The following is a 12,190-nucleotide window of genomic DNA, read 5'->3' on the forward strand; positions in this document are numbered from 1 at the left end:
CTTAACGTCCGGAAAATGTGACTATTAGTTGTAATTTTACGAAGTTGTTTAGAATAAGATAAACAGTAAAACAATGAATTTAGTTAATATTGATTAATCGTGAAATGTCATGTAATCATTGCACATATATAACTGTTTTAATCTAAATAGTCCATTGTTTTACGCCTGCAAGCATATTCGTGTCCAGATCAACAAACAAAACCTTGTCCTCACTACATATATTAAGGAAAAGGAGATCTTGGCCGCTAACAATATATCTAACAAGCAAATTCGATGAATTGGTATCCCCCGCCGAAAGGGTTTGTGGTGAGGAATGGCAAAAAAATATTTCCGGCAAAAAGTTATGGATGTTACTAAGAAGCAAATAATTTCAGTAGTCAAAATCAATTTAACAGAAAATGAATGTTTTTTTTTGGTGGGTGGGTGGGCAGCGGGGGTGACCGGGTGAGGGTACAAAACATCACATATTGATTATAAATATTGATGGAAAATTAAAAATGAAAATAAAAATGGGTGGTGGGGATAGGTTTGGTGATGCATGTACGGGGTGGTTGGCATGACTCAGTGGGGTGGAGGAGTGAAGTGGGGGAACAGTACAACTTTGCATGTTGATAAATATTCATGGAAGGTTTGAAAAAATAAATAAAAAGGAATGATTTTTTGGAGGGTAGAGTGGGGAGGGAGAAGGGATGTGACCAAGGCAAGGTGGTGACCAAGTGTGAGTACACAACTTCACATATTTATAAAAATGCTCATGGAAATGAATCAAAAAGAAGTTTAATGAAATCCTACCAATTGGTTGGTTTGTCATGTATAAATCTGTATATTTTTAAACAATTAACGGGCAATAACTCAAAAAGAAAATGGCTAATTAAAAAAAAGAACAGGCATCATCGAAGTATGTTGTTTCATATTTATTTCAAGTTTCGTTAAATTCTACCAGCTTGTTACTGAGAAATGGCTGCAGACGTGGATTTTTTTATTAAATCAAGGGCAATAACTCTAAGGGAAATTGACTAATCCAAAAGAACAAAACAAAACTGGACGGGTATCATGGCAGTATCTTGGTTCATGTTTATTTCAACAATTAAAGGGCAATAACTCAAAGAGAAATTGACCAATTAAAAAAAAAAGGAACAGGCATCATCGAAGTATGTTGGTTCAAATTCATTTCAAGTTTCATGAATTTTTACTAGCTTGTTACTGAGAAATGGCTGCAGACGTGGATTTTTCTTTAAATCAAGGGCAATAACTCTAAGGGATATTGACTAATCCAACAAGAGCTGTCACATATGGTGACAAATGCCCCCGCAGCACCTTGACCTTTGACCTGGTGACCCAAAGTCAGTAGGGGTGGTGTACTCAATAAGTACTATCAGCATGTGCAGTTTAAAGGTCCTGGGTGCAGTGGTTCACGAGAAAAGTGCCTTCATGCAAAAAGTTAACGTTGGCCCCTGTGACCTTGACCTTTGACCTGGTGACCCCAAAGTCAGTAAGGGTTGTGTACTAAATAAGTACTATCAGCATATGAAGTTTGAAGGTCCTGGGTGCAGTGGTTCGCGAGTAAAGTGCCTTCATGCAAAGAGTTAACGTTGGCCCCTGTGACCTTGACCTTTGATCTGGTGACCCCAAAGCCATTAGGGGTGGTGTACTCAATAAGTACTATCAGCACATGAAGTTTGAAGGTCCTGGGTGCAGTGGTTCTCGAGTAAAGTGCCTTCATGCAAAAAGTTAACGTTGGCCCCTGTGACCTTGACCTTTGACCTGGTGATCCCAAAGTCAGTAAGGGTTGTGTACTCAATAAGTACTATCAGCATGTAAAGTTTAAAGGTCCTGGTTGCAGTGGTTCGCGAGTAAAGTGCCTTCATGCAAAAAGTTAACGTTGGCTCCTGTGACCTTGACCTCTGACCTGCTGACCCCAAAGTCAGTAGGGGTGGTATACTCAATAAGTACTATCAGCATGTGAAGTTTGAAGGTGCTGGGTGCAGTGGTTCGCGAGTAAAGTGCCTTCATGCAAAAAGTTAACGTTGTGACTAACGAACGAACGAACGGAAGGACGGACAGTTGAAAACTAATATGCCTCCCTTCGGGGACATAAAAAAATAATAAAAAAAAAAAAAAACCAAAGGAAAAAACTTGACGGGCATCATCGCACTATGTTGGTTCCTGTTTATTTCAAGTTTCATAATATTCTACCTGCTACTTACTGAGAAATGGCTGCGGACGGATATTTTTCATTAAATAAAGGGCAATAACTCTAAGGGAAATTGACCTGTAAAAAAAAACACTTCACGGGCATCAGTGCAGTATGTTGGTTCATGTTTATTTCAAGTTTCATGAAATTCTACGCGCGGACGGACGGACGCACTGACAACGCCATTTCAATACCCCACTCCCGATTTCATCGGCGTGGGATAAAAACTGTGCATTGCATAACTGAAAACACGGAAGTAGTTAAGGTTAAGATGTCATTTGAAAATGTTTAAGCTCAGCCAACCCCTGTGTATAGTTTAGTGGAACCTTTTGAACAACTTTGAAAGAGTATTATACATTCAAACATCTATGCCAAGTTACAATTACTTCTGTTAAATATGGGGGAGGAACTGTTCCATGAGACTCGGTTGTGGAGGATATCATGTTACAGATTTAGGATGCTACTGTTACAGTATACCTGGATAACGTTACAGCATTCGGAGGATAATAATCGCTGGCGATGTTTTGTCTGCCAAAGAAATGGTACAGATTTATTTCATTTTGTTGCAAAAATAAGTTTTATTTCTAGATCAATTATATGTACGTTATTTGAAAATGGCTTAACATGCGAAACACAGTATATTGATGTCTATCAAGTATTCTATGACAATATTCGAAATTTTGATAGCAAATTATCAAGCAAATTATCAAAAAGAAACTGATTAAAATATATTTCAAGCGTATTTTATGCTCATTTGCCTCGATAAAACCCTTCAGGCATACCCGTATAATACGAGATAGTAAAATGACTGTGGGTCTAAATTTCATGTTTTTTTTAAATTACAGTTTAGCTGGGTATGTTACAGTTGTGGGGTGCTACTTCTGAATGTGTTACAAATTTTGGATGAAACTTTTTTCTTGTCATCTGAAGCAGTCAGGCATGTACTAGAGAGGTATAATCCAAAGAATAAAAAATGCTGTAACAACGTTTAAAAAACTCAGGAAAGAAAAAAATTAGAACATTCAACCTAACAGGAGGAGATGTTGGTTGCGATATGTCAAGAATCATATATAATGAACAGTTAAATAAAATTCAGATTCAAACAAAACGAACTACTGACACTCCTGTTCATAAAATTAAACGCGTTAATACACCAACTAAATATGTCCATAAACAGCTATTTCCTGACACTGATTCAAGCAATGAGAATCATAATATCAGAAGTTTATGATGAAAAACCTAAGAATTCCACAGTTGATAATCCAAGTTATGCAGAGCAAATCTCTTATTCCTTTTCCATGCAAATTGACCGATCATTTGAACAATCTCTAAATACCTCGATTGTTAAAAAAAACGCAGACTTTTGTCATAACCGTAATATAAATCAACAGATATATCGCGGAGCGATATCGAAAAAAAACTTCAAATATTCACATAGACTACTTTCGTTCAAATTTAAGACGATTGCGAGTTATTATGGTTATTAGGTAATTCCTAATTTTTGAACAACCCAAATTTAATTTGCAGTGCTCGTGCCAGATAGTGGACATTACCACTGGCGCCAGACCAGAAAGAAAATGCCTCTGTACATGTTATACCATATCCCTAGGTATTCTATAAGAACCATGGTCATGAAGGGGAAAATATACTAACCCGTTTCAATCGCACATTTCATACCAAAAACACGCAGTTCGGTAAATGTGTACTATGGATATCAAACAAGTGGTAATTTATCTTCCATTGTGTACCGGTCAAATTTCTTCAATATTTCTTATCTTAGAAAAACAACGCGTACTTTATAGTTTTTTTAACGTTTCAAAAAAAATTTGCTTGAACTTCCCCGGTGAAGTTCCGTTCTAGATTACAAAACCATTCTGATTGGCTGTTGTGAAAATGTATGTCAATCGTCATTTTACTACACGTGTTCGCTAAAATATGAAAACGCAGCATAGATGTGGAAAATGAATAAAATAATCAGAACAGATGTAGACCAATGTATGATTTCAAATTAAATATCATATACAAGATGAATTTCATTCATCATTTCGAGTTTTAGTGTAAAACTGTGAATTTTTTAAATTCTGTTTTTGTTTGTTTACATTTCGCCTAACATGTGCACACCGCCGCGACCTCTAGACCGGATGTTCATTAGGGAAGGTCACGTAAGTGTTTTCTGTAAAGTTGACGATAGCGTAAAATATGTTGATTATCTCAGAAATATGGAATATTGTGACAATGTGACTGGTGCACGATGGAAGATAAATTATCGCTTGTTCAATATACTAGGTACCCATGCGCCGAACGGCGCGTTTAAGTTGAGAAATGTACGATTGAAACGGGTTAGTATATTTTCTCGTTCATGACCATGGTTCTTATAGAATACCTAGGGGCAGGGTATAACATGTACAGAGGCATTTTTTTCTGGTCTGGCGCCAGTGGACATTACATCCCTGAGACATGCCTTCGAATGGCGCACAATCCTGAAAAAAACCCTTGACACTGGCATGCATACAAAGTCAAAGACGCATATATTTCTAGACGAAATTCCTGAACATTTGGACATTTAACTATGAGTTGCGTATAACATAAATAGGCTCCTTACTAGGCTTCATATTACTGTAAAATCATATAATTTCAGGGGAATGAAATTTCGTCGTTTTGGTCAAAACAGCAATATCGTGGGGATATGAATTCATGGATTTCAACTTTTGAACATAAAACGAATGGGAATTTTACTTGTTCGTTATGATTAAATTTCGTGGGTTGACTCAACCACGGAATCCACGAAAATTAGTACTCCATGAATATTAATGATTTCACAGTAGTCCATTTAGAAGTGCATGCTTTGTGAGATTTTCATTACGCAGTTGCATATCTGCGTGTAGGTAGCTGCGCACATGCAAGCAGTCAGTGATTCGGTGGCTGTTCCAACAGGAAATACGTATCTTTTGTTATTTGAAATAAAGGTTTATTGCACATGTACGAATTTTCTTTAGAAAGTCAATTAATTTCTTAAGTTCTCCATTACTCATTCCGAGAGGATATTTTCTTTTAAGCATATTAGTAATTGAAATCGTTGTTAAAGACACGCATTGCCAAGCTCTTCTGAAGCTAGGTCAAATTGATTGCTTGGTAGCCTAAACAGGTACTATTGATAAAGGATCAGCCGATGAAGTGCAAACGACTGGTGATTATGGTATCATATACATTGGATATATAACCCAGCTTTCCATTGAAAATGTTTATATCATGTTGGTATTTATAGATGTTGATTTAAAATGTCGAAATTAGAAAAAAATGCACTTGGTATAATATATTTGTTACATCTTACAAAAGAAACGCATAATTTATGATGTTTAAATTATATTTACTATTCTGATATTATTATTCCTTCTCTTAAGAAGGAATATCTTAATTCAATAAGTCACACTTGACTGAGCTACTGATGTCGAAAGCTGTTGTAATTACAAGCCGGCCAATTAAACCCCGTGACCTTAGAAATAACCTCTGACGTTAAACTATTCTTCCTCAATTGAGGCGACTCCATGGATTACACAATAATAAACCCGGGGATGATTAATTGATTCTTTTATTTCCTCCTGAACATAACATATGTACATTCACCAGATAGACATATATCAGCAAATTTAAATGTAAACAACCAAATATTATCGTAACCTTCAAATGCATGGCTTATATGTGAAAACAAACCCCATTGTGACCCTCTAATTATGTGCAATGAATTCACACATCGAATCATAATAGATTGACCAGGTCAATGTCTTATTGCCGTATTTACTCTACTGAAAGAGGTTACAGATTTAATTTGTTGTTGGATTTAACAATTTATGTTAAATAACTAGCGTAAATACTTACCTGATATTTTTTGGCAGTATAAAACAGACATTGCAACTAAAATTTTACAAGATGGTCATTTTATATTTATATAGATGTGCCCTAGAAGGAACTTTTGGTATGCTTTAACTTGTATATTATCTATACGTATTCCAAAAAGTATCATCCTAAATCTGTAACACATTCAGAAGTAGCACCCAACAACTGTAACATATCCTACTAAACTGTAACATTTTATAAAACCGCGAAAATTTAGACTTACAGTAATTTTTCTATCTCGTATTATAAGTGCATACCTAAAGGGTTTTTTATCGATGCAAATGAACATAAAATACGGTTGAAATATATTTTAATCAATTACTTCTTGATAATTTTGTATTAAAATTTCAAATTTTGTCATAAAATGCTTGATAGACATCAATAAACTGTGTTCCACATGTTAAGTCATGTCTCAAATGACATACATACCATTGATCTAGAAATACAATTTTTATTTTTGCAAAAAAGAAATAAATCTTTACCATTTATTTGGCAAACAAAACACCGCAAGCAATTATTATCCTCTGAATGCTGTAACGTTATCCAGGAATATTGTAACAGCAGCATCCTAAATCTGTAACCTGATATCCTCCACAACCAAGTCTTGTGTAACAGTTTCTCCCCCGTGCAAAACGTTTGTCAATGTACCGACCGGAAAATAGTGTGGACGGACGCCGGACGATGTATAGTCTGATTGGAGAAAGACGGACGATGGTTGATCATAGTTTTATGTGTATAGGTCATATAATATAAAACTATTGTTAGAAATATCCTTTTAACATGATATTCCCGTTTTAATGTCATATTTTTATTTTCCTTTTTTTTTATTTAAGAGTAGATTTTGTCAGAATTCCTTCATATTTATACCATTATTAATGATTTAGAAACCTTGACAGTATTAGTTTTATTGTTTCATATGCATGTGCATATTACGTGTTGCTTAGATTTCTGTGAGCAATGACACTGTGACAATAGATCACGTATACATGTTAGGCCAGTTTTTTTTAATCCTTTGTTACTCGGATTCTGGGCAGAAAAATGTTGACAGGAGGGAAAGAAAAAAAAGGCAGTAAAACATCAGACGATTAGTGATCAAAAGCTTTACCGGATGACTCCTTTGCAGCATTTTGTTGCCTTTACAGAACTTGTTTTCCATTGTTTCATTGTCGATATATGGATTTCGCTTTTTCATCGCATATTGTAAATGGTTCAAAGACAATCTTAAATTTCACATAATTGTTTTCATATGGAAGATGCTTTCATTTGAGAGAAAAACGCGCCTATATGACAGCTAATGCACTGACAAATATTGGAGTTGTCATCATCAGAACTCAGCAAAACATCAATAATCGTTCTTAAAAAATACTGAAGTTTCATTTTTTCCCTTAATGACAGAAAATAGGGCAGGAGGGTCTGAGTAACGAAAAATCAACAAACTTTGGCCTTATAGAAGGAAAAAGAAACTACAACGTTAAAATTTATTTCATCTTTAAATGTGACAAATCGGATTATGGTCAAATGAAGCATTCACTGGAAACGCTAATGTTTCATAATAATTGAGCCGCGCCATGAGAAAACCAACAGAGTGGCTTTGCGACCAGCATGGATCTAGACCAGCCTGCTGTTCGTTTCAAAGTCTATTGCAATTAGAGAAACTGTTAGCGAACAGCATCTGTGCAGTCTGGTCAGGATCCATGCTGGTCGCAAAGCCACTCTGTTGGTTTTCTCATGGCGCGGCTCATATGAACTAATGTGTGTTTCTTTACAGGTTAATACAAGATTTTAACTGGTAGTATCTTTTATAAATGTGGTTTTCCTTGTTATTTCTGAATATGTATAAATTAGATAAACATAGTTTTTGCATAAAGAATTATTTAGAAACTTAACACATTTTTTTTCCAATTTGTCAAGGATTTGCATTTCCAGTTATATATTTAGCTGACTTTCATTGGACATGCAAAAATATCATTGTCTTGAATTGACCTGAAATAAATAAAATTTATGCAGAATGTACACGCAGTTTCAAACTTGCCTTTTTGATTCTGATTGTTTAAATATTTCCTATCTTTCAAATCCAAATGTAAATTGAACAAAAATCAATTTCCACATTTCCAATTCAGAGGGTTGGGTTCTAATTACAAAGTTAGGCTTTTCTTACAATCAAGACAATATACATTTCTGAAAGGGATCTTACGCTTTTCCCTGAAATGAATGATAACCAATACAAACAGTGAAAAATGACATCAATCAAATGTGATCGAACACCCTTAAAGGTTTTGAGCAACATTTAATATTAATAACAGTATTTAAATGTAGACTATTTTTTCAAAATTTTAGCGTAATTCGTAATTTTACATTTGCATCTGACAAATATTGGGATATTTCAGCTACCTGAATTCATCTGTTTTCAATCTATCTTGACTGCGCAACCTTAGACAACAATACAATGATCAAATTTATTATCAACCCGTCTGCTTAGCTCAATAGGTAGAACGCTGATCTAGGGATCGCGGTGTCGTGAGTTCGATCTTGGGCGGAGCGTATGTTCTCCGTGACGATTTAAAAAAGAACATGAAATCATTTGTCCCCAAAGTCTGATTCACGAGAGGAAGCTGAGATTTATTTGCGGAGAACAGGTTTGCACTGGTACAGAATCCAAGATCACTGGTTTTGTTAACTACCTGTCGTTAAATAACTGAAATACCGTTGAAAGAATGCGTTAAACCCAAAACAAACAAATTAATACCCATGCTGAAATAACACTATCTTGTTAGGGCAGTGTGTGTGTGTGTGTATGTGTGTGTGTGCGTGTGCGTGTGCGTGTGCGCGCGCGTGTGTGTTCAGGTTTAACGTATTTATTAACAATTTTTCAGTCATATAAACGACTGTGTCTATTTGTAGCAGTGTGCACAATGCCCAACTTTATAATGCTGCCTCACTGGAATATCCGAGGCGGTTTTAAAATCAGGTGGTCTTATTCATAATTAAAATCAGGGGGTCTTATTCATAATTAAACTGTGTTAAAAAAATTAGTATACGGCTATTATATTTAGAATGTCTGGGTTTTGTTTTCACTAGCGGATATAAAAAAGAAATGCAATTAAAGACATGTTTCTTTGAACGGAGCAAGACACTTCAAACTGGAAACCATTTAATAGTCATAAAATCTGTAAACTGATCAAACCCAAGGGAGGCATGAACCAACTTTGCTAGTGTATTGTAAGTGATATCTGCCGCCTCGAAATCTATCTGCTTCGCATTAAAGCTTCTTGCTTCAATTTCTACGGGTATATTGTATACTATAAAAATCGGTTGTTTCTATACATTTTTGCTTAACATTATTTGCCATTGTCTTATCAAAATTGCTATAGAATTCAATTCGAGCTATTTTTATTTTCTAGCAGTGCTGCATGAAAGTTTCATGTGATAATATCAAATAATGAATGCACTACGCGTGTTTTTTTGTACGTAACGCCTAAATTTCGCGGTGCTTTGTTGAACTAAAAATACCTATTTCGTTGTACTTTATTTACGTTCTTCCTGACGTCGTCTGGTTTTGTATTGCATATCATCACTACTGGACTTTCCTATGGTGGCCTCTTTCATATACCTGGGGCCGTATTCATAAAGCATCTTAAGTATAAGTTTTGACTTAAGTTGAAGATTTTACTTAAGTTTGTGGTGATTTCAGCTTAAGTCTAAGTAAAAACTTAAGTCCTATTCAGAAAACAGCTTAAACTTAAGATACGTAAGAAATGACTTAAGTCAGAAAACAAAATGGCGTCGTAGTACGATTAAAGTGTTGTTTTTCAGATAAAAGTACTTTAAACATAATTGTGCATGTTGTATCTGTCTGAAATTAATGTTGTTTTTTTAATTTTTTCGTCAACAATAAAAGCCAAGAATTACTTATTAAGTTGTTTTATGAATAACAAATATACTTAAGTAAAATAAATTTCTTACCTAAGTAATACTTATTAATAAGTAAATAATCAATTTCTTATACTTATGATGCTTTATGAATACAGCCCCTGGTGTCCCGCACGTGCGCTGTATGCCACCATAGGTCCCTAACACTTACATAAAAGAATGCTTGCCTATTTTTTAATGTTTATTTTGCAATGTTCTTAATTGTGTCTTTTATAAAGTTATTTTTGACGTAATTTCTACTAGTTTATTTAGATTAAAGTTTATACTGTTTAAAATTTGTTAAAACTAAGTAAAATTTCACAAAATTGGTAATATTTGATAAAACCAGAGTCAGCCTTTGCCGAAAAACGAAAACAAAAAGACTCAGATTTCTGCTTTTTATTTATGCCAAAACATCTATTATAGATCATAAATCATAGTTTAAAATGATTTAGTAAAAACCGATGACCATCATGGGTGCAAAGATTTGTCTCCAAATGTTTAATATTATGCTCTAAAATGGCCTTTAGATAAAATGTGTTTATCTAAGGTTTCTTCAGTTACCATAACTTATAAATTTCAATCAGTAATGTCAACAATAAGAGCTTGAAATATAATTGTCTGCGAACCATTTTTGTCGACGGGGGCTTCACCTAAGTGGTCCCCATACCTCTCGCCTATTGGGGCGAAGTGGTAAATCCACTTTATTTAGGCCTTCCTACGCGCCTCGATCGGACAGTGAGATGTTATAAAAAAGTGATACTTTATTTAGATTAGAAAGTGAATCGTACTCTACAATAAGGAAATCTAAGGTAAAATACTCCTTTTATTTCGTTTACTGAAGAAAACAGTGCGGTCATATTTTTGTAAAAAAAAGCGGTGAACGTGTGATTTGTGTAACACAGTTTAACGACGATTTCTTAGAAAACTAACGCTCAGCTCATTTACACTGACATATCCTTGATTGGTGAATATATATATTGTATAGATATGAGAGACTTACGGTGCCAAATACTTGCACCGAAAATTCCTATGCATTTTCTTCTAGTGCACTGTTGGGACATGCTTTTGAATGTCATTGATAATGTTTAATTTACACAGTAGCCGGCCGAGCTAAACATTTTCAAACGACATCTTAACCTTAACTACTTCCGATTTTGCAGTTATGCAAAGCACTGTTCCTTGCGTGATTCTATTATTTTATGTATAATATGATAGCAATCATGATCTCTTTTTCTTTAATATACATTAAAGAGGCACAGACAGTGAAATTGTCAGAGGCCTTGATAGCCGAGCTGGCGTCGGACTTGCAAGCAAGAAGACCCGGGTTCGATCCCCGGTCGGGGCGGACATTTCTTCACGATCTGTTAGCGATTGTTACACATCTTTTCTATTTGGCCTCAGGTGAGCTTACTAATTAGATCTATTGCTTTTGTAAAACAAGAGCTCGTAGAACACGAAATACCCTCTTGATGTATTCAGTAATTGCAAAAGGAACAGAAATTGTTTGGTCACTGTAACCTGAAGTTCTACTGTTCTGGGTCAATGTTACCTTGACCTTTGACCTCAAAATCGACATCTGCAAAACAATTTGAAGGGGGCAGGATACAATTATAAAGTGTGCGAAACCAGGTTCACAGACTCTGTTGTTGGAATACCACGGTGGATTTCACATATACATGTAACTGCATGGTAGACTTTCTTCTTGAACATTGCCTGAATCAGCGCGCCTTCCCTGTAATCACGTATGTCTTGTTTGGGAGCAAGTATGTCTTTCTGTTCGATAATCCTCATAAAACGGTCCTCCCATGATACCAATAAATACCACATATTGTCTGCCATCGCGTCGGCTGCAAACTTTTGGCGGTTTTGCGCACTGCAGTTTTGCACACGGCAATAAGCGACACGAGTTCAACGAGTACGTACAATTGCTGTTCGGCATGATTCGTCAGTTGTCATTTTTGTTATATTCCACGTTTGTGTATATATATTAGTTTAGTTTTGATGAATAATTCAACCTTAAAACGTAAAACGTAATTAATGATAAATAAAAGAAAACTTACAAATTGTTAACTCACGACTATATTCGTACCTAACTCGGCAATTTCCGGCGATGCCTTGGCCAATCAAGTACAACCTTGCATAAAGTTTTTGAGTAGGAGTACTTTGAAAGACCCGTAACAGGAAGAAGTT

The sequence above is a fragment of the Mercenaria mercenaria genome, chromosome 10 (assembly GCF_021730395.1).
Source record: "Mercenaria mercenaria strain notata chromosome 10, MADL_Memer_1, whole genome shotgun sequence".
Lineage (NCBI taxonomy): Eukaryota > Metazoa > Mollusca > Bivalvia > Venerida > Veneridae > Mercenaria > Mercenaria mercenaria.